The sequence below is a fragment of the Euprymna scolopes genome, chromosome 7, assembly GCF_053919585.1.
Source record: "Euprymna scolopes isolate OS-2025 chromosome 7, ASM5391958v1, whole genome shotgun sequence".
Taxonomy (NCBI): domain Eukaryota; kingdom Metazoa; phylum Mollusca; class Cephalopoda; order Sepiida; family Sepiolidae; genus Euprymna; species Euprymna scolopes.
The window spans coordinates 158,056,447-158,081,874 of record NC_136488.1 but is presented as its reverse complement, the minus strand read 5'-3'; the positions used below and the strand labels follow the sequence as shown (position 1 = coordinate 158,081,874).

The 25,428-nt window shown below is 32.2% G+C and overlaps 1 long non-coding RNA gene across 6 annotated transcripts in view; it reads right to left on the bottom strand.

Annotated features, from left to right (window-relative positions):
* The window catches only part of LOC145280105 (uncharacterized), a 124,349-nt gene extending 102,135 nt beyond the window's left edge, over positions 1 to 22,214 (bottom strand). For 2 of the 6 annotated variants that reach the window (XR_013868544.1, XR_013868545.1), the window contains exon 1: positions 21,523 to 22,057. This is a non-coding gene — a long non-coding RNA (uncharacterized LOC145280105). Of the gene's footprint in view, positions 1 to 21,522 lie in introns of all 6 variants that reach the window. The other 4 variants (XR_013868541.1, XR_013868542.1, XR_013868540.1 and 1 more) reach the window with 4 other exon arrangements.
* Positions 22,215 to 25,428: the final 3,214 nt, after the last annotated feature.

Sequence of the window (25,428 nt, the reverse complement as noted above, 5' to 3'; positions counted from 1 at the left end):
TCGGCGAAAAAAGTGACCCCCCCCCCTGTAGAAAAGTGCCTATTTGAAGGGGAAGATATTAATGTTTTTAGACAATTTTTCGATATTTGTCGTATGAAATATCGAACTTTAAAACGATACTGATCTTGAAAAAATCCGTCGCCTCTATTGAAAGTTTAAGGCAGACATGCAAACAGACATACATACATACATTTATATATTGGTAACTAAAAATTTTCGACCCAAACTGATAAAAAAGCTTGCCTTATCTCTGAATACACTTTATGTAAAATTTCAAATGTTTAGACCAGAAATTGTGTGAGTAATTTGGTATAGACCGCAGACGTCAATTTTTTTTTTAAAATTTGACCCCTATTATGACCCCTTAAAATTTATAGTTTCGGGCTCAAATCACTTTATTAAGTTAGATCCAGGTTCAAGGAACCTATATCTAAAATTTCAAGTGTCTAGACCCAAAATTGTCGGAGGAGTTTGGTAGAGTTCTTAAAGGTCAAATCGTTGAACTTTGACTACTTAACAGCCAAATTTCTGGCTGACACCCGTCACATCGATTTTCCCAAATCTCAGTACTCGGTATTTCAAATTTCGAGTCTATAGACTAAAAATTGACAGAGTTATTGCGTAGGGAAATGTACACAGACAGACAGACAGACAGACACGTTCACTTTTATATATATATATATATATATATATATATATATATATATATATATATATATATATATATATATATGTATATCATTTTGCCATACTTTTATTTGCATTTATATTAAACCTGTATCCGGTTCAGTTGTTGCTTTTGTTCGATCCTATTTTCAATATTTATGATTGCTCACGTTTTCTGACACCACATATACGCAGTTCTCTCCCTTGTTTTGACGAACAATTATAACAAAATAAAAAATAACATGTTAATGATAAGATAAAGAATTGGTGAGAGATTTTCGCACAATGAATCATCGAAAAGACAAAGAGGAGTTTATTTGTACTTGATGCCATTCTGCCAGTCTGTGAGAACAGTTAATTCTCATTCCCAATGCCTCCGAACTATTATTTTCCTATCACAGTAGTTATGCTGTGTACGGACGAACTACGACAAATTTACAACACCGAAAACAAAACTGCAGCGAATGAAGCGAAATAACGCTAAAAATCATCAAACAACTCTAATTTTTACTCTCTTTCTTTTTTCGGCTTCGTTTGGATTCTATTTCTTCGTCACTTCCAGAAGCCAGTCAGTTTTCACAGGAACGTGTTAACTAAAACTATTTTTATTGGTTAAAATAATAATCTAAGTCAACACGTTCCTGTGAAAAGTAACTTGCTTTGGGAAGTAACGAAAAAGCAAATCCGAACAAACTAAACAAAAACTATTTCGTCACAACGACACATAGACGTTGATACGAAAAGTCATAAAACCGTTACAGAGACATCAGAAAATCGTTACAGAAAACTATTAAATAATCGACGTAAGAGCGTTACATGCACGCTGATAAAGCGTTACATAGACGTTGTAAAACGTTGTAAATAAGTTGTAAAGCGTTTATATAACGTTGTTACAACATTACATAACCGCTGTTACTTACAATGTTACAGGGACGTTGTATAACGTTTCTTTGATGTGTTTTATTTCTCGCCGGTAACGTTACGTTTTAATGCTACAAATATTTTACTCATATTTAACATTTGGCACGCAAAATATTACACTCATATTTAACATGTGATATACAAAATATTATACTCATATAAAACATATTACACACAAAATATTATACTCATACTAAACGTATGACACAAAATTTATGCTTATATAGAACATATAACACACAAAATATGATACTCATATTAAACATATTACACAGATATTATACTCCTATTCAACATATGACAGAAAATATACTCATATTAAAAAAAACAAGATATTATAATCATATTAAACATATGAAACAGAAAATATTATACTCATATTAAACATATTACACAACATATTATACTCATATTCAACATATTACATACAAAATATTATACTCATATTAAACACATTACGCAGATAATATTATATTCATATTCAACATATTACACAAAAATATTATACTCATATTCAACATATGACATAGAAAACATTATACTCATATTCCACACATGACACAGAAAATATTATACTCATATTCTACATATGACAAATTATTATACTCATATTCAACATATGACACAAAAAATAATATAGACATATTCAACATATAACATAAAAATATTATAATCATATTCTACACATGACACAGAAAATATTATACTCATATTCAATATATGACACAGAAAATATTATACTCATATTCACCATATGACACAGAAAATATTATACTCATATTCAACATATGACACAGAAAATATTATACTCATATTCAACATATGACACACAAAATATACTCATATTCAACATATGACACAGAAAATATTATACTCATATTCAACATATGACACAGAAAATATTATAGTCATATTCCACACATGACACAGAAAATATTATAGTCATATTCAGCATATGACACAGAAAATATTATACTTATATTCAACATATGGCACACAAAATATTATACTCATATTCCATATATGACACACAAAATATTATACTCATATTAAACATATGACACAAAAATATTATAGTCATATTCCACATATGACACACAAAATATTATTGTCATACTCCACATATGACACACAAAATATTATAGTCATATTCCACATATGACACACAAAATATTATTGTCATATTCAGCATATAACATACAACATATTATAATGAATTTCCACATATGACACAGAAAATATTATACTCATATTTAATATATCACACACAAAATATTACAATAATATTAAACATGCTTACTCGAGGAAAGACACTTTGAGTAAGGGAATGATTGACAGTGATTGCTATTTCACGAGTGTTGACGAGAATGTTTTACAGAGGGCAAAGATTTAGGCTCAGTCGAGCACCTGCTATCAAAATAACGATAGAGCTGAGATAGACTCACAACATTCATTATGTGAAACGGAGGTAGTAGGGAGAAGGAAAGGATATCGTCCGGTAGCTTTCGATGAAAATATAGGAATTGATGATGATGATGATAATGATCATTCAGTGACCATCAAGGTTACAGTCCATGAAATCTTAGTATAAATTGATCCACCACTGTAATCACTGAGATTATTTTCCAATGCCTATCTGGGATTTTCACAAGAGCAATTGTTTGTTGTGGGCGGTCCCCACATGTGGAAATTGTTGGCTATCCTTCCAACTTTCGCTCTTTTTTGGTTCAGGGTCATCCATTACTTTCTTGGGAGATCCATTGCAGATCAGAGATGTTCTCTCGGTTCTTAGATAGCTTAATTCAAGTTGTCATTCTATTTATTCCACTTGTCAAGGTTGTAGTTTTGTGGCTGTGCAAGAATACGCTATCTTTGGTCATACAACTACTTCTTTATTCTAATCTGCATCTTGGTTACTCATAACCAGATAGTTTGGTTAGAAAACAAGCATTCACCAAGGAACACAGGTTTTTTTTTCTAACTAAACTTTTTTTTTATTGAATCAGAATCGGCAATCCTACGTCTCATTTTGTCTCGGAGTGACTAATAAGTGGAAATAACTCGCCATCTCGGCCACTTACAGCTGATTACCGATCGCGTTTGTATGCTTTGACGAATGCTTGATTTCTAACCAAACTTTTCTGATAATTCAAAATAAGTACAATAACATAACGAAGTATAAAAAGAAAAGCATAAAATGACGAAAAATGTTTTCAATTTAATTAAAAAGGTTTAAAAAAAATTAGCAACAATATTTCTAAATAAATTCTATTTTAAATTTATAAACAAAATGTAAAATTCTATATGTCCAAATAATTATTTTCAAAACAAATTTTAATAATGTACAAATAAAAGATAACATTCAGTTTAGAATATTATGAAATGGGTGGAATTGATTTTTTTTATATAACTTTTTTTTTTTTGAAAGATGACTTTAATGAAATGAAATAAATATTTTTGGAGTTGTAACAGTTATTTTGGATTGTCTTCCTTTTCTGCTAGTATATCTCTCCCGCAAATGAAAACAAAACATACTTCCGGTGAGTTATAGTACACTTGTGCCAAACTTTCTAATTGAATACATATTTTAATTTTTTAGTAGCTACTTAATTTTTCTTTCGAACATCAAAATCGGCGCCAAGCTCTTCCAAATCCACTGTTTCGCCCATCACCAAATCGGAAGTGACGTAGGTTTAAATTAAGGTTAGTCAATCGAAAAGAGGGAATTACTTTCGAAAATATCGGCAAAAAAGCGATCCCTTCCTGTAGAAAAGTGCTCAGTTGAGGGTGAAGGAATTAATGTTTTTAGCCAATTTTTCGATATTTGTCGTCCGAAGGGTCGAGCTTAAAAAAACAAACAAAAAAAACCCTGTCGCCTATGTCGAAAGTTTTAGGCAGACATACACACATTTAAACAGACATGTGAGATTTATATTATAGATTATATTGGACTCATATAGTAATGATTAAAAAAAAATGACTTGTGCGCCACCACCGAGAATTGAAACCAAAACGTTTACCTTATAATTGGTTTTTACTTTGACGTTAATGCATTAGCTATGAAGACATGTTTGCTGCAAGGCTAAAAATTAAAACATGAACGAATAGCTATTACGTTACGCATGCATATTGGTAATACCGTCGTTCGACCTTCACCTTGCAAATTCCATTTTTTTAATTTTCACACTTTTGCACTGATTTTCCCTGCTAAAACCCAAATATAAAGTTTCGCATGGGTTTGATTACCCTATATAATCTGACAGAGGAGTTTGATAGGCAAAATCTTTTAAACATGTGTATATACATATTGTTACGAATGCCCCTCCGTTGGGAACGACGAAGGAGGATTACGTAACAAAAAAGAAAAAAAAAAGGAAAATAAATTTTGGTTCTCGGGTTCGAACGCACGCGGTACACATCGAACAAGAGAGGGTTGGAATACTTTTCTCAGGCCAGTGAAATAAAATAAAAGCGCACGAAACCACGGCCACCGAAATATAGAAGGCATGTAAAATGAAAAATACCTGCAGGTAATGTAGGTAAGATTTGTCAAACTATCACTTTAGGATACTATATGAGGGCATTTTTAAAAAAGAGATTTAAAACATGTTAGAAAATAAAATAAAAGGAATCCAATTCGATTAATAATAAAACTGAACTTATAAATATTATCTATGCAAAATTACGTAATTTTAAAGCAATATACAATCTAATAATGATAAAACTGAATTATGAATTTAGGGAACAAACAATTAAAGAAACATATTAAACAAACATTTCTTGGCCTTCGGGACAAAATCACAGTGTAGTATCTGTTCTAATGCTACACTTTACCTCTTCTGTAGATCGGTAGATGAGAAATCTTTCATGACTGAGATTATCTTTGTTCCTATCCACAGTGCCCCTTATTGGGAAGCTGGATTTTCCCTACAAGATTATATGTTGAAATATTTAAATAATTATTATTTTAAATACAGAAATTACATTTAAAGTTTTGGTTTTCTTTTCTTCTATGTCCATTTTTTCCCCATGTTTTTCATCAAAATGTGTTGTGTATTTTCAGCAATTACATGGTTAGTAATCCTATACTTCGCTATAGTCTTCATTTTCATATCAGTGCAGAATACATGAATGCGGAAATGAAGTTCACATAACTACTAAAAGACAATCGTATCATAATGTGAACATTGGTTAAAAACTAAGAAAATATAGTAAACATCTACTATATTAAATCAGAGTGATGGTAAATTTGGGAAGGGATATTATTATTATTATTATTATTATTATTATTATTATTATTATTATCATCATTATTAGTATCATTATTATTATCATTATTATTATCATTATTATTATTATTATTATTATTATTATCATTATTATTATTATCATCATCATTATTATTATTATCATCATCATTATTATTATTATTATTATTATTATTTCACTCATTAGGAGTTTTTTCACAGGCCATCATCAGTAATCGCTCACTGGCAGTAACATGTGGTGTTCCCTGGAGACCGAGTGACAACAAGTCTCCCCAGATTTCCAGTGTTCTCCACCTCTTGACCACTTGTACAAATGATTGCACGTTATCGCAACAGCCATTGCCATTGATTTCTCGTTGGCCTTGGCCATTGGTGTTTCCTGGGCTTTGGGTGACAAAATGCCCCTCCAGGTACCAGATTTGAACTGCCAGTGGTTAGTACTCTCCCACCTCGGACTTTCATTCCTCCCTGACCCTTCAAAACTAGTTGGTGTGATGCCAGTCGATGTAATCTACACCAGTTTTTTTATAATAATAATAATAATAATAATAATAATAATAATAATAATAATAATAATAATAATAATAATAATAATAAGGGTGCTTATACAGTGTACGCACGTGTATTTTAAATAGTATTTCAAATTAAATTTTTATGGTATCTTTTTTTGGGTTTGTATTACTATACACAGACTCGAAAAAGTTGTCAAAAAACTAATTATAACAAATAAATGTTATCCAATTCAAGATAAGTTACTTTTCTACCTAATTGAATAAGTTTTTAGTGTTTTTATTTGATGTAAAATGTTTATTCGGTTCGAAAATCATAGTGTTTATCGATATATTTGAAAAAGACAAATGGCGGCGAGCTCGCTGTTGAATACGTTAATTTTGGGAAAATGAGTTCAAACTAAAAAACTACACAAAATAATGTTAAAAACACACCCAGTATATGTCAGCCTATGTCACGGTAACATATATTGAGTGAGTTTCTAACAGTATTTTGTATAGTATTTTTATTTTACGACTGGGCAACAGCGAATGTTCTACTAGTGTAATATATTTTAAAGCCTAGTAGTGGTCTACTAGTTTAATATATTTTAAAAACTAGTATGGTTAACACAACAAAAGGTGTACGTGTGTGTGTGGGGGATATACAACAAATAATTTTTATCAAACCTTCAACGCCGCGAAACAAATTCTGAAATAAATGCACTTACAAAAATTTCACAACTGAATAACTATGCAGGTCGACAGAAAATTAAATTTTCTTACGCTTAATAGGAGTTTTTGTTGTATATTTGATACGGATTACTTGCGTACGCGCGTGGAACAGGCAGACATATAGACAGATAGATTGACAGATAGCCCGCCTTGCTACATTGTGCACATCGTCTCTTTCTCATCAGGGACGGCAACAAGGTGACAGTGGCTAAGTGGTTAACGACACGGACAACAACCTGGGTGTGCCAAGTTCGCATCCAGTTCGTTCCATATAAATACTTTCACTTAGGGATGTTAGCAACCTTCATGTAGTCCATTCCATAAGGACCCGGTGTCTTTCTAGAATTAATAATAATCATCTGATTCTGTTATGGTGTAAACGTTGGAAAGAAGAGGAATCAGAGAAATGGGCAATATATTAAACAGAAAATACAGAAACGTCGTTACTTGAGTGGGCACTCCGCTCAACTGAAAGACAAAGTAAAGTTAGGATTTTTTCTCTCTAAGTGTAAGGTTCAGACTGCTGAAAAACAGAACCTGGTCACCGGAAGTAACGTCAGGAATATTCCATTGTCAGAATTTGTAGGAGTGCCGCATACGAAATGAAAGAATGATGCTCAACCACAATTACGGACAGCTTCTCTGCTTGAAGTGTCGCCATAAAAGATAGAGAAAATCTCCGCCCCTTGATTTTCGTTCCGGGGTCATCTATGAACCTTTGATGTCATTCGAACGTTTCCATTCAAACAATGGCTTTCATTAAGCAACGCCCCCCCCCCCCAACTGAAAAAAAAACAGCAACTGTAAAACGTTGACCTACACATGTAAACGCATGTGTTGATGCATGTGCGGAATTAATACGCGCGCACTTCACATCTGACTCGTGGAGGCCACACCTCGGCTTTTATGTTATCAACAAACATTTTCATTCAGACCGTCAATCCTTCATGTGAATTCGTTCCCATGAACGCGTCCTTGTTCTCAATTTGGCTTTGAATAACAAACACAGTGAACTCACCGGCCATTCAATTTGATCTTGGAAAATCTTGTCAGTCTAATTATACTCATTATTTATAAAAAAAAGATCGGAGCTGGTTTGAAACAATAAAACATTCCCAACCTCCAACGACGAACAAAACAAAAATATATAACAAACAAATAAAAGGACACAAAGAGAGAGAGAGAGAGAGAGAGAGAGAGAGAGAGAGAGAGAGAGAGAGAGAGAGAGAGAGAGAGAGAGAGAGAGACTAAGAAGACAAATATTTATAACAACTAGCAAAGGTACCCAGTATGATTGGGCTCTAAAGTAGTAACAGATAGATGGTAAGGCAACATTCTGGTGATCAGTAATCGTGGAACATGGATAGGGTTTAATTATTTTAGGGGACATCTCAATAACTTGTTTACTTGGAGTTGAAAACGATCATGTTATAGTCAGGCTATAGTCGTACTGTGAAGAAGGAAAAGAACGGGAAGGGGGGGGAGGAAGTGACGTCTTTGTCGTTACGTCCAACGCCAAACCGGAAGTGACGAAAGTTTAAGTTAAGGCTAGTCAATCGAAAAGAGTGGATGACTTCCGAAAATATCGGCGAAAAAAAAAAACAAAAAACAAAAACAAAAAAAAAGTAGAAAAGTGTTCAGTTGAGGGTGAAGGAATTAATGTTTTTAGCCAATGTTTTGATATTTGTCATCCGAAGGGTCGAGCTTCAAAATGATATGGATCTCGTGAAAATCTGTCGCCTCTGTCGAAGTTTTAGGCAAACATACATACATACATACATACATATCTGTTATCCTAAGATAGAGTTAACTGTATATACATATGTTTGCTATTTCACGCTTGCAGTTTAATAAATTTTGGGCGTTCTTTAAAGTTTAGCATAGCTAATTTATCATTTAAACATAGTTTACATGGGCCGTCTAAGTTTCTACATGCGTTGGCCTGCCTAACTATTTTTTCACTCTACTAATATATATATATATATATATATATATATATATATATATATATATATATATATATATATATATATATATATAACAGAAGTGTATTAGAAGGCTATAGCAATGTGGGTTACCGGTGTGAGAAGTGGTGTGGAAAATGAACAAAAATAGACAAACAGGTGGAAATCTTGTAGAATTGTGGAATACTGTACGTCTATTTATTTTCCAAAACCGCATATAACATCACATATGGGAACTTACTGTTTTTTGTTTTTTTTTGACCGGGATGTGAAGTGCCTTTAATATTTCGGGATAATATCCCTTTTTCAAAAAGAAATAAAGCATAAAAAAAAGTGTTTCAAAAGAGAGAAACCGCCATGTTAATGAAACAGGAAGGTGAGTTGAAACTACCATAAAGTCTAACTAATGGTGACGGATTATAGGTTCTAATTAAATCTGGTGTGTGATAAAATATATTTTGCTTTATAGATTCATTTTATTTTATTTATTTTTATACAAACACCCACACGCAGGTGGTTAGAGTACTGGGAAAAATCAATTGTAAAATTGATATTCTCCTGAAGGTTGAAGGTTCAATCCTCAGTGTGGGCAAACGAAATATACATTTGCGAATTACTTAGGACCTCTATCCAGTCATGGCTGACGGAACAAGAGCACGCTACCCCCGTGAAGTAAATAAAAGGTTCCGCTCGAAATTCCGTCCAAACTCCCGAGTTCAACAGAAACATTCCCGAGTTCGACAAGATACATCTGAAGAAGGTCGGAGGTTATATCGACCGAAACGTTTTGAAAATCATACTCAAGATGAGAACAGTTGTCCGACGAATAATAATATAAATAACCAATCCTCATCTCCAAAATTTAGAAACGTCATAATATTGTTTTGTTAGTTTCATTTTGTATATTTTATATTCTTATTTTATATTGCTTATATTAATATTACTACCTGAGTGCCCGGCGTTGCCCGGGTTTTTGGAGGTGTTTGTTGAGCAAAAAAAAAAAAAAAAAAAAGCGGTAGTAATTCCCCCTTTATCATATAATATCTCATACACCCTGTTGTCACCCCCTCCTTGCAGAGGACCTCTATTTTTTATCTGTTTGCCGACTGTTTCATGAATGCGCATGTGTGAATGGTTCACATGACAGATTCATTATGTTAAAAATATTAGGTTTGAATACATTTAAAAAAAAATAGTGTCAAGCCGCTCTAATGGTTATTGGACTTGATACTCATTGTCTTAAGGTTATGGTTTCGATCTTAGTAGTTTCTTGCTTTTTATTTTTACTTACAAGAAGTGAACAGTTTAGAAAAAAACAACACAATACTCGCATACACATGCCACAGTTTCTGTATAAATTAAAATATAATATGCGTATTTTACGACCGGGCAACGCCGGATGGTAGGCCTGCTAGGCTATACATATAATTGCTTTAAACGGTAAGAAAGTTGTGTCTTCTTCCTTGGTCGATCTGCTCTTCATCCTTCTTCAGGCGTATTGTTAATTTATGCACAGTGAAAATTCCTGATATTTGCATATTAATTTAGCAAAAAGATCATTTTATTAGTTAATTATTCATATTATTTGAATTCATTGGACTACTAATTCTAATATCGAATCTGATTTTCACAACCTTTCGGTCAATGTAACCTGCGACCTTCTTCAGACATTTTCCTTGTAAATAATTTGCCTGTTAATGGGGGAATTATTTACTGCTTGCGAATCGATTTTGTTTGCCATTTTACAATAACGCCTCAAAGTTTACCTACCAATAGGGTAATTTTGCTTTCGTTTTGTTCAAAATATTTACTAATTTATTATCATTTTTTTGTACGAAAACGAAACAAAACTTTCCGTATCGCTTTGTTTTGTTCATTTATCGTTTTGTTTCGTACATCTATAAGTATTTACAACCAGAATGTAGCAAAAGGTACCAAAGTTTAACAAAAAAAAAATTATGAAACATGGAAAGTTATAATTAAGCAACCCAAAAATTGCATTTATTAATCAGATTGATTAATTTGATAAAGTAATCATATGAAAAAAATAATAATTCAATCAAAATATTTAAATGTCACGTTATAAAAACATTTAATGAGCATAAATTGCAATTTTTAAATTGCCCTAATTATAATAAAAAACGAACGAAACAAAAGAAAACTTGGCACTTGTGCACTAGTACAAAGCTACAATTTTTAGTTTTTCAATTGGGACATTTGAAGAGTGCATGGAGGGCAAAAAACTGTTTATAAGTTTCTTACATTTATTTTAATTAAATGTGTAACAAAAACTTTCTAAAAAAAAAAACAAGCAAAATAAAAACAAAAAAACAAAAAAAAAACAGAATTTTGGATTAGTTACAAAAAATAAGAATAAAAAATACTCTAATTTGTGTTTAAAAAACTGTATTTTGTGTTATAATTTTCTTAAATCTATTTACAAAAAAAAAACAAACAAAACAAAAACAAAACAAAACAACAACAAAAAAAGACATTTATTTTTCTGAGATTTTCAATTCGGTCCTGAAATTGCATACCGTGAAATGTTATGCTAAGTTAAATATATTCGATTAGTAATTCACGTGACTTTAATTTTAAAGTAAAAATGCACCCGTTTTCAAAAAATTATTAAATGAGATTTTTTACAATTCTTTTACTTGATGATTCAGAAAACAATTTATATTGTAATTGTATTTTTTCTGATAATGATTTAAGAAAATATGAAATTTTGGGCAGAAAGTTGAAAATTAATATTTCTTTTAGCTTTTTTAAACTGTTAAACAAATAATTTTTACAAAAGATTTTTCCAGTCTGTTCTCTTAATAATAAATCAAACTTGTCACACTGTTATTCACGAATTTAGGAAAGATTTTTAGATTTCGATATCAGAAAAAAAACAACAACCCTAAAACATAAGCAAACGGTTAGTCTCGACTATAACTGTTTTAACTTGTTATATTCTTGTTTTTTAATTTATTAAATTCCAGCAAAACTTTTTTGTATAAAAAATGTTTTAAGTTTATTATTCCTAAATTTCCTGTTTTCAAATTATATATTTCCTGTTTAAGCTGAAGAAAACTTTCACGTATTTTTATCAATTGATTTGATATGGTTTGTGAGCAACGTAATTACTTAAAAATAAATAGGAGACAACATTTGACTAATGTCCTTCGCGGTTCTGAGGAAATGGTACATTACTACAGTTACTTAATATTTATACAGTCAATGTAAATATATAATATATACAGTCAAGTTAGTCTCTTGCTCAATTTTTTCATCGATAGTTTTCTTCCTACAGAAATCAATATTTGATTCTGGTTTGTCAGTTTTTTTAGGTCATTGCAGATTGTTTAGGAAAATAATATATATATATATATATATATATATATATATATATATATATTAGTGTTGGGACGATTAATCGGAATCGACAAAATCGGAACTTTTTGGGGTATCAGAATTGGAATCGGTAAAATTATAGCCTAATTTCCGATTCCAAACAGATTCTTTTAATTTTTTAGACAATAAAAAAATGAAACACGCACAAATTGTTTTTTCTATTAGAAGTTGTTCATGTGCTTTGGGAAATCATTGATGTAGATCAGGAAGAGAGTTGGGCCTAGGATGGACCCCTGAGGGACTCCACCATTAATACTGTGGGCCTCTGATTTCTGCCCATCAACCACTACTCTTATGAGCCTATCAGAGAGAAATGATTTAATGATTGAGAAAATATTTCCAGTTATACCGTAGCTGGAAATCTTGTGAAGTAAGCCCTTATGCCATACCTTTTAATCCGCCATTTTGGTTTGCCAAAAAGTACGCCAAAATGTACACCAATGCACCAAATTTTATTCCGCCATAAAAACAAATTTCGACAGAAAAATATTTTTACATCTTTATCTAGCGAATAAACATAAAATTATATATTAAAAACCACGTGTATTATTAAAAAGAAATACAACAACGCAACTAAAGTCGTTGTTTTGCTTTTAAAACAAAATTGACTTTTTTTTTTATTAATCTCTGTGTGGCGTACCGAGAATATAGCAACAAAAACATGAAATTTTATATGAAATACCACGTTTATTATTTAAAAAAAAAATCCAACTTATGCAACGAAGTTGAGGTTGATGTTTTCGATTCTAAAACAAACTAACTTTTTGATAAATCCATATGTCGGTACGGGGTCGCCAATTCATAGGAGAGGCAAGTGACCAAACTGTAGAAACTTTCTTCCTATAATAAAAATAAAGAAAATACAACGACAGCAAATAGCAATCAACTCGGACAAAGTAATTTCTGGACTGTGGCAATTGTTATTCCAAACATATTTGACGAAGAAAACAGCGAATAAAATGTATCCCATTCCCAGATGTAGCATTGACTCTCCAAGCCTAATTTTATTTGTTTTTATTAGTTTTTATGGTAATCAAAATAAATATTCTAGAGTTTAATTGCCTATACAATTTATTTAGCCAATAAACATGAAATTACGTAATTTTATGTCTATTGGCTCGATAAATGCATAAAGATTTTTGTAAAAATAAACTGTATTCATTTTTATTATTTAGAAAAAATACATTCCCGGTACGCCACATTGATATTTATGAAAAAAGTTAATTTTGTCTTAGAAGCAAAACATCGACTTAAGCTCCGTTGTTGGATTTAAAAAATAATAAACGTGTTTGTTCATATGTACTTTTATGTTTATTCGCTAGATAAAAATGTACAAATAATTTCTTTTCTTTAGAAATTTGTTTATATGACGGAATAAATTTTAGCGGACTGACGTACTTTTTGGCAAACCAAACTGGTTGATTCAAATTTGACGTCCTGGCATCCTGGCGTCCCAAAAAAGAATTACCGATTATTTTATGTTAAATATATATTCGAAACTGGTCTTCCACTCTAAATACTAACATAATTGCTTTTCTTCCATCAAGTTTTTTAAGAGGTTCACACGTAATCACCTAAAGAAGTAATTTTTTTTTTGTAGTGGGGATTTAGCTAAGAGTGTTAATCTAAAAATTTGTCATAATTATTATTATTATTATTATTATTATTATTATTATTATTATTATTATTATTATTATTATTTGAATCTCTTTTTTTTTGTTTACAGCAAAGCAAATCAATTTAAATTTTTTTTTACTTCATTTATAGAAGGAAAGCACAGAATAGTTAACAAGGTTGCCCGGTTTTTGGAGATGTATGTTGGGGGGGGGGGAAGTAGTCAATTTTTTAAAACTTGATCCCTAATGTGACCCCCTAACATTTATTGTTTGGGCTCAAATCAAGTTATTAAGTTAGATCTATGTCCAAAGAACTTGTATCTAAAATGTCAAGTGTTTAGACCCAAAATTGTCGGAGGAGTTTGGTAGAGTTCTCAAAAGTCAAATCGTTGGATTTTGACCCATTAATCGCTAAATTTCTGGCCGAAAACCAGTCACATCGATTTTCCCAAATCTCAGTACCCTGTATATCAAATTTCAAGTCTGTAGACTAAAAATTGACAGAGTTATTGCGAAGGAAAATGTACCCAGACACACACACAGACACGTTAACTTTTATAGATATATAAATAGATAGACATATAGATTTGTTGAACAATTTTTTTTATAATTTAAAACCTTATAACAAGCAATTTACAACCTAAAAAAAGAAATATGATTAAAAAAATAACACCAAATAGAATAGATTAATACACACACACGCATATATATATATATATATATATATATATATATATACAAAGGGCGAATGAACTCCTTTTCTGGGTGAAAGCGCAGTGTATATTTGTGTGTGTGTATATGTGTATTGGGGTAGAGAGGGCTCCCGTAAGCCGTGGTGAAGGCAACCTTTCTAGGAGAAGCAAATCTCTGATTTAAAAAAAACCATAAAGCGGAAGACCAGTACCCGCATTAAGCTGGTCTGCAGTTTAATTTGTTGCTGGCTATCTTGCTCTTGCTTGTTGCTAGATCTCAACATTTTGAACCGAGAGAGAGACTTAGCTGCCGTACAAAGCTAAGACTCTGTAACATCATATTTGTATAGATACTCCCTCAGACATTTGGGCTCATGGATTTTAAATGGAGTTTTAAAGGGAGTGGCAATCGTCTGACAAGACGTTGCAATCACACACACACACATACACACACACACATATATATATATATATATATATATATATATATATATATATATATATACTAGATTGGTTGCCTGGCGTTGCCCGGGTCTTTGGATGTGTATGTTGAGCAAAAAAATTAAAAAAGTGGTAGTAGGAAGGCAGGCTCGAACCCGTACCGCAAAGGAGGAAAAGAACGGGGTAAAACCTAACGTTTATGCTGTTACGACCACCGCCAAACAGGAAGCGACATATTTTAACATTAAGGCTAAACAATCTAAAGGAGAAAACCCAAAATTGTCGAAGGAGCTTGGTAGAGTTCTCAAAGGTCAAATCGTTGAACTGTTACCCCTTAATCGTCAAATTTCTGGCACAAAAACCGATCACATCGATTTTCCCAAATCTCAGTAATCTGTATATCAAATTTTGAGTCTGTAGACTAAAAAATGACAGAGTTATTGCGTAGGGAAATGTACACAGACACACAGATACACACACAGACACTTTCACACACACACACACACACACTATATATATATATATATATATATATATATATATATATATATGTGTGTGTGTGTGTGTTTATACATATATGCATATATATGTTTATATACATGTATATCTATATATCTATAAAAGTGAACGTGTTTGTGTGTCTGTCTGTAGGTCTGTCTGTGTGTCTGTGTACATTTCCCTACGCAATAACTTTCAATTTTTAGTCTACAGACTCGAAATTTGATATACAGGGTACTGGGATTTGGGAAAATCTTTGCGATATGTTTTCGGCCAGATATTTGGCTGTTAAGGGGGCAAAGTTCAATGATTTGACATTCGACAACTCTACCAAACTCCTCCGACAATTCTGGGTATAAACAATTGTAATTTTTTATATAGGTCCCTTGGACATGGATCTAACGTAATAACTTGATTTGAGACCAAAACAATAAATGTTAAGGGGTCATAATAGGGGTAAAAGTTAAAAAAACATTTGACCTCTGCGGTCTCTACCAAATTACTCAGACAATTTCTGGTCTAAACATTGTAAAATTTACATAAAGGATATTCAGAGGTAGGGCAACTTTTTAATCCGTTTGGGTCGAAATTTTGAGCTACCAATATATAAATATATGTATGTATGTTTGCATGTCCGCTTAAAACTTTCGACAGAGGCGACAAATTTTCACAAGATCAGTATCGTTTTAAAGCTCGACCCTTCAGACGACAAATACTGAAAAAATGGCTAAAAACATTAATATCTTCACCTTAAGCTAGGCACTTTTCTACAGGGAGAGGTCGCTTTTTTCGCCGATATTTTCGAAAATCATCCCCTCTTTTCGATTGTCTAGCTTTAATTTAAACCTACGTCCTTTCCGGTTTGCGGTGGTCGTAACAGTAAAGCCGTCAGTTTTTTCCGTTCTTTTCTTCCTTCGCGGTACGAGTTCAAACCTGCCTTTCTACTACCACACTTTTTTTTTTTTTTGCTCAACACACACCTCCAAACATCCGGGCAACGCCGGGCTGAAATGCTAGTACGTGTATATATATATATATATATATATATATATATATATATATATATATATATATATATATATATATATATTTATTTATGTATATATATATTGTATATATGTATATATATTGCGGGGTGGGGGGTTGAAAAGAGAAAAACAGTGGCGTAATTTAAAATGTGCTGGGATGGGCGTAGGATAAATGCAAATCCCAATGTATAGATAAATCCTTAGTTTAAATCTAGTTATATGTGTTATATATAATTTATAAATTAGTTATATGTGTGTATGTATAACGTATAAGTCAGGCATTTGTAAAAAAAATCATCTAAATGTTTCAAGTGAAGTAAATTTATTTTTTGTAAAAATGGAGTTGTGTCCCTTAAATTTTAATGAATAAGTTATTGATGTGTGTAACTCCCGAAAATTCTATCTTAATTAATGATAATTCTTTTTGTCTTATACTAGTAAGATGATAAATAAAGGTATTATTAATATTTTGTGTCAATTTCCCGTTAAATAGACCATGATTGGAATTAGACATCCCATTCCTTCTATAAAAAGTTGGGTAGTTATTTATGAAAATGAAAACATGTTTTGAAAAACAATTTGCTTAGTTTCGTAATTTATGTTTTAAAATTTTCTGATTGGCTTATGAATCTAATTTAATTGTATGTTGCTATTTGATTATATTTTAGAAATAAAATTTTCTGGAGTTTTATTTAGCTTTTTTTTTTTTTTTTTTTGTAATGTAGATCGTATATGTGAAATCTTGAAAATATCTTTCTGATCTTTTTAAAATCCAATATGGCGGCGTAAAACTTTTCTCACGTCTGTTTTAAATTCTATTATCATTGAGTAGGTGGGTGCATATTAAGACTGCAATAAGAAGTTTTTATTTTTAAATTTATGTTTTTGCAGATTTTACTCGTCTTCATTTCCTTAAACCTTTTATTCTCCAAATCCTTATTTAGTTCATATAAGTCGATTTTAATAATAACTTTGTGTCTTCTCCCTTAGTCAGTGTGCTCTTCGGCCTTCTTTAGGCGCAGTGTTACTTTATGTACAGTAAGCTTTTTGTATTTATATATTGTACGTTGCATCGATGGTATGTGCTCCGACGAAATTTATGAGTTTTAGATCAAACAATCAGAATAATGCCACTCTATTGTTGTAGAGGTTCCAAATGCCGAGATTGCTTTCTGTTCTAATAGCGTCTTTAGTTGAACTGCTAGCCGTTGAAATTATCTCTACTTGTTGACTGCGATAATATGAACAAAGTTAAATGAAGCCAACAGATATCTTACCACACAACTCCCCACTTAGGTTGACCCTGTAAGTATGCCACCTAATTCACAGTAGCCCCATGTGTCTTTGTGATAGTCCGTCTTTGGTAATTTGAGTCATGAACAATATACATGAAGAAAGTCGTCAAATACAGCAAGACCAGAGAGTACGTCCGTCGAAACATTGTAACGACAACGAGTAAAAATAATAGAAATAACAAATAACAAAAATACATCCCAGAAATATTTCCTCGAACAGCTATACTTTGGAATTCCCTCTCTCTTCCAACTTTTATATGACGGTACAAACATTTAAAAATTTAAATGTAATGTGAACAAACATCTTGCTGTACAACTCCCTAAGCAGGATGGCTTTCTTTAATGGAAAATTAAAATAAATAAAATAATGATGCATGTTGATTGTTTGTTTAAAGAACAATACACATAAACAAGGTCGTTAATCACCGGAAGTCCGGAGAGTACATCGGCCAAAACATTGTGAACATAATAACCATGAAACGTAAAAATGATATAAACAACAAAAGTACCTCCCAGAAATATTGTCAGATTTAATCATTGCAATCAAATTATTTTTTAGTTTTAATGTTAGAAACGTTTAGGAACAATTCTGTTAACACAGGAAGAAGGTCATCAAATATGCGAAGACCGGAGAGAACATCGCTCGGAACTTTGTGACCATAATAACCGTAATAAGCCTTAAACATGGAAATAATATAAATAACAAAAATATGCCCCAGAAATATTGTAAGAGTCAACCATTGCAATCAAATTTATTCTTAATCTTATAAACCTTTAGTAACAATTCTGTTAACGTCTTTCATTTTACAGTTTAATTTATCATCAACAAACCAATGTCCCCATTTCTTAGCACGTTTCATTTTATTCCCGTTACCAATGATCCAATTATTGTTGATGATGACAGGTTTTAATAAGTCTCTTTTCTCCTTCTTCATATAATACCATATTCCATCCGAGTAAGTCTGCCAGGGAAGAATTTTATATTTGATGCCAGCGAAATGACGGTTCATTAGTTCAACGAAATATTTTTGGTCATTTATTGATTTTGAGAACATCTTTCCATTTGGCATTTTTGCAATTCTCCGCTCCAGAAATCGCATTTTTAACGTCAGATTTCCCCATAGCATTTTCGTTGCGGTGGTTGGTTTCATATATATAAATCCTCCGGCTGGATCATGTTTCTTCTGACCAATGTTGGTAACAATTAGATCGTGTGTGTTTGTGTAGTTTCGGCATCCATCAATGGCGTTGGATATCCAGAGACAATCAACTTCAAAGAGAAGAAGTTCTATATCATTAGCTAAAAGTGAGTTTATGATTTCCGTACGCATAATCATCAGTCTTAAATAGCCAGCATTACCAAATGATTGAGAGCCACTAAGCCTATTACCTATGAGTAAAGATACGACCTTAACTAGTGGCCAATCTTTTTTTAATTTTATTTTCGATGTGTTATCTGTAGCAATAAATAACACTTGTTCGTGGATGTTCATATAGATCGTATTGCACAACCAACTGTAGACAAAAGGTAGAAATGCGTTATTGATCATTGTAATAAGCACTGGCTTTTTATTGATACTTTTTGCAATCTTTAGTGTATCGTTTATGGCACGCAAAACACCCGAAGAATGTGTATTGTATCTAGGTGTAGATACTATTGCGTTTGTTGTATGTTTGCTTATAGATACTGCTAGGCGTGTCTTGTATGTGGGTATATATATCGCCAGTTTCGCTTTTATGTCGTTGTGGACGAGGAAACTTTTCATTTCGATTTGTGGCTTTCTTCTAGAATAAATAATCAACCTCAAAGTAAAAGCACACAGGACTGAAATCAAAACCAATAAAGCAAAATAATATTTTAAACGTTTTACCATTGTTTACTTTTATATATGTTTATCGAATAGGAATAGTTTTTATGTGTATTTTTTCGGGGCTTGCCTTATTATCAATTTATTAATATAGTTGTCACAAATTAATCAATTTATTAATATAGTTGTCACAAATTAATCAATTTATTAATATAGTTCTGGAAATGCAATTACGATGTTTGATCTAAAAAATAAATCTAGCTTTCATGGACTATTTTTTTTTTTAATAAGTAAAAACAAAAACGAACATCTTGCATTATTATAATGCAAATATGACTTTCTAAATAAACACTAGAATCCAATAGCGTAGAATGAAAAAAAAAAAAAAAAACGCGATAGAAAATAATTTTAAACGTGCACCGAAAATTCTAATTCTAATCAAATAACCAAAAAATAATATTTCGACAGTAAAAATGGAATTACTAACTAAAAATAGTAAATATCGTATATTTTGGCGTATAAAACGACCTTTAAATTAAAAAAAAAAAAAAAAATCTGTAAAAAAACTATTTCATAAGATACTGGGTGCTGCAATCTCTAGCCTAGGGTAAACAAACATGATTTCGTGATTTAGCAGTCGTCTTATGCAATCAATATATGATACATTTATTAAAATGTCCTCAAATTTTGTACCTCGTCTTATCTGACGCCCCCCTTATAATCCGAAATGTACAGTAACTTAAATTATGGATTTTAACGATAGATAAAAAAAAAAAAAAGTAAATAGACCATCAAAATAGAGAGGACGTTCAAAATGTTTTGAAGTGTTGAAAACCAATAAGAATTTTGTGTGTAGTAGTAGTAGTAGTAGTAGTAGTAGAAGAATTAAACAAATAGACAAACATTTGTGAGATGTTTAAATGACATGAAACCAAAACTGTACATTTTAGATAAGTTCATTAAGTTACTCATCAAAGTTATGGAGAAATTACTTAAAATCCAAAATGCTACCGGTCCTTCCAATAAAGTCGAAATTCCAATGAAAAATATTTATCATTTTTTAGTCGTTTATTATCCGTATAAAAATGTCGGTGTTAATTCACAACAAATTAAGCATTTCTTTTTAAATATGATGCTTTGCTTTTGACTCCTTTTTTTTATATTTGGTTTCAGTGGGTTTGATTTGTGCCACAGCTGTTAATAGCAACGAAATCAAACGCGATGGAAAACTATTTTAAACTTAAAAATAAAATTAAAATAACCGATAATTATAGTGTTATAAAATTAATCAAATAATATTCTGATGTAAAAAAAAAAAAAAAAATGAAATTATTAACTAAAATAGTTAAATTACTAATCTTAACGAGTAAAGAAAAAAAAACAACTAATCGTAAACATATAAAGAGCATATGCTAAACGTTTTAAATGGTCAAAGTATAAATAGTTTTGAAATTTGTAAATGCCATGAGTGAAACAAAAATTCACATTCTAAAGAAATGTTTTTTTTTGGGGGGGGGGGGGAGGGTCGTTAAAATTGCAGTAAAAGTGAAGTCACTTGAAAATATCCACAATTCTGAGAATTCTTAAGTTTCGTTTAACAAAGTACAAATTTCAATGACAGTTTTTAAACTAAAAAAAGTTTAATAGCTATTGAACATTATATAAACATTCTTGATTTGTTTAAATGAGAAATAATTACGTACTAATCAAAATTATGAAGAAATCACTTGAAATCCATAATGCTACAAATGCTTCAGGTCCGTCCAATAAAGTAGAAGATCCAATCTCAGACATTTATCCTTTTTTTTTGTTGATCCGGCTTTATCCGTATAAAACTGTCAGTGTTATCACACAACAGTGTATGTATTCTTTTTTCTTTTAAATAATTTTTAAAATCCCTGTTTTTATATTTTTATATTTTTCCCTGGGTGTGGTCGTACGGTATTTGTTAATAGCAAAGTTTCATTTTCATTCAACAAGTTTAGACGCTAAACAAGTTCAACAATTGAAAGCAAAATTAAAAACTAAATCCTCTATATATTATGAAATAGTTTTTGTCGTATACATTCAATTGTGTGACGACGAATAGCTGAGGGTAAGGTGTTCACTGCAACATAAAGTAGAACACACCTATCACAACTACAATGTAATCGCTGAACGATAGTCTATTTAAACCAACTGTACCCAATAAAAATATTTTCTACGCTTGACTGGCCCGTACTACAACCATCCTCTTTCAACACCGCCATTTTAAGAATATTTACTTGTTTGTTAAGCTATCTACATATACCAGTCTTTCTTTGATTTTTCCGATTTAGTTCGACTCGTTCTAGACTGCTTGTTACTGGAGTTACGCGGTGTTGCTCGAGATTGAGCAACCCTTGCTTCACTGTAAACTCCTCGCGCAAGCAACCTTAACCTTCAATATTATAAATCACCAACTGTAACGTCGTTTATCTGCAAGATCGGCGCGTACTACCTGAATGCGGCAGTCAAACTTGCTTGGATGCGGCAGTCAAACTTGCTTGGATGGTTTTCCTGCTATGTCCGTGCACATTCGAAATAGTACTCAGCCCTTTTTTGTATCTCGGCATACCAATCATTTTGATTTAGGATGCTTACGAGGTGCAGTTGCAACCTTTGCTTCACTATAGATTTCCTGTGCAGATACTCTTGCTGGAAGTATCCATTGTCTCTTGGCACGTGCACCCTCCCCACTTTGAATGATGTAGCAAAAGACGGGAAGATGAAGAAAATAAATCAGCATCCCAAAGATGGTGCACTTTGGCTTCTTAAAATTATCTGGGCTGCTGCGTCAATATTTTCAGATCAGGCATCTCAGCCAGTTAGCAACAAACGAATACATCTAAAAAAAAAAAAATGAAGGCAAGGCTTGGGAGAGTGAACTTATACTTTAACCCGACAGATAATAGGCTGCCGAGATGGCACAATCTCTGTCTGATTGTCAATTGCGTATCCTCGACTAGTTAGCATTGCCATTCGTGTTGTATCTGTTCTATATATATATATATATATATATATATATATATATATATATATATATATATATATATATATATATATATATGTTTTATTTTTTATTACCGTTTTATCTGTTTGGTTACATATGTTTCGGATGTTGGACCATGTTTACGACCCAACAGCCTCGTCAGACCTTACAGAAATGGTTGGTAGTATTTGGAAGAAGTGTTTTAGAAGAAATATGAAAAAAAGGAGGAGGGAGACGGGTATCGACAATATTTCAGTTTTGAAGGTTAAAATACATTAGATTGTAGTGTGTGTGGGGTAGCAGATTCAGGTAGGCGTAAGTTTAGATATATGGATATAGGGAGGGAGGTGGAGAGAGGATGGTACAGAAAAAAGAGAGAGGGGTAAGAGAGAAGAGGGGAGGAGTTTCAATTTTTAGGTTTTAAATTTTTACTGCTTTTTGCAGGTCTGACGAGGCTGTTGGATCGTAAACATGGTCCAACATCCGAAACATATGTAACCAAACAGATAAAACGGTAATGAAAAAATAAAACACATATTTGCTCTGCAATAGTATTGAGCACTTTCCTCAGGTTTTTACTAATTACCATATTACTATATATATATATATATATATATGTGTGTGTGTGTGTGTATTGTTTTAAGAAAAACCAAGACATCAAAGAATGGATTGATAGCAACAAATAGTATATTTCAACGTTAGTTACAATTGTTTCAAGACTATCTCATTCGCATACAGTACTGTTTCCCTGTTTCACAGCTCATCAGTGCGGATAAACAAGCAACTACCTCAAGCCAGGTTCGAAAACCCGATCGTCCAAACGACAGTCAAAGCTTCTAACCGTTGCGCCATACGGCTGCTGCTAAGTAAGAATGTGTGTGTGTGTATTTGTGCGGACACTACCCAACGTATATATTCAACGAATTTTTATCTACAGACATGAAATTTAGAATATTGAGTATGTGGTACGCTTTTTAAGCGGGTTTCATCCGAAAAAAGACAGATAAGTGGTAAAAGTTGAAAAAAAAATGGTACGTGTGGGTGATAGGATTATTATCTGTTAGTCAATTGTTCCACCACTACGCATGCGCGGTCGTGATACAGAACAGCGTCTTTATGTTAAGTATAAGTTAACTTAAAAACGCTTTCTAAAGATCATTTCCAGCTGGTCTAATGGTTATTGTGTTTGACTCACTGTTCTTAGGTTTGGGTTTCGATCTCAGCTCGAGAACGTTTTTGGTTTTACTCACTCGCATGCATCTCAGTTTCTTTCCGTTTTTTTTTTGTACTTTATTTCTTTAAAGAAATTTAACCAGACGTTTAATACCTACAGTGTTTCTGTATACACTAAATAACAATTCTGCATTAATTAAAATATAATATTTATGTATGCTTTGCCATCGAGCAACACCGGGCGGCCAGACACGTTAACACTTTTAAATCTGTTTTTATCTGGAAAAAGGGCTGTTAAAGTGGTCAAAATTGAAAAAAAAGATGGAACATCGATGGCGGTGATGGCGGTGGTGGTGGCGAATAGTAAGTACCTAATAATGTTCTCACCTGTAACGCATTGGTTTAAAGGATCCATTATCTACATCAGCACCCTATCATTTTACCTATTTTCACATGGCACTCAAGTGGATATTACCTAAAACTATATCCGATGGTGAGCCCCCACCTTGCGGGCTTTGGGGAGTATGGAGCCACCCTTTAATTGCCATTGCTCCCAGGTCCACTCTGACCCGGAGTGGTAGTACCTGTTAGGGTCCTAACTATGGGTTAAATAGAATCTGACGTAAAAAATATATATATATACTCCATTAAAAATCGTTCCTCAAAATAACTAGATTCGGCATTAAATAACCTGAAAAAGGTTGATATGCCGTAAAACAAAACCAACCAACCAAGTAGGTAATAATATTATCACCTGTAATGCGTTGGAATTTAAACTATTTTTTACATGATACGTAAATACGTAATACTGTTTTCACCTGAAATGTGTTAGTTTAAAAGATCGATTATCTACACTAGCACCCTATAATTTTTTTATCACATGACACTTAAGTAGGTAATAATATTATCACCCGAAATGCGTTAATTTTATGCTATGTATATTTTGTAGTGGTGGCGACGGCAGTGGCGGTGGTGTGGTGGTGTTGATGGCGGTGGTGTAGTGGGGTGATGGCAGTGGTTGTTGCGGTGGCGATGGTGGTCTGCACTGAACAAGCAATGGCTGGGCATAACTAACTTACCCATCAGAAAAAAATTTTTTTATCAGGATTTTTTTAATATTACATGTTCATTCTAAGGCAACCCAGCATTAAAACGGTCGTGTCGATTTCGAATATTCCGTTTTTCACTGTAAGGGATGTTCAGGATGATAACGGTCGAAGCTAATAAGCGTATTTGTTTGTTTTGAAAATTTTGGAGAAAAAAAATGATCTTAATGATTTTTAACAGATAAAGAGCGACTATAAAGAGAGGTAATTCGTTTCTCAATCATTAATGTTTACGATAATGATTTTTATTTTTGAGGCACCGGACAGACGTAGGACAAGTAAATTAATATTTAGACAACATTTATGCGTATTTTACCATC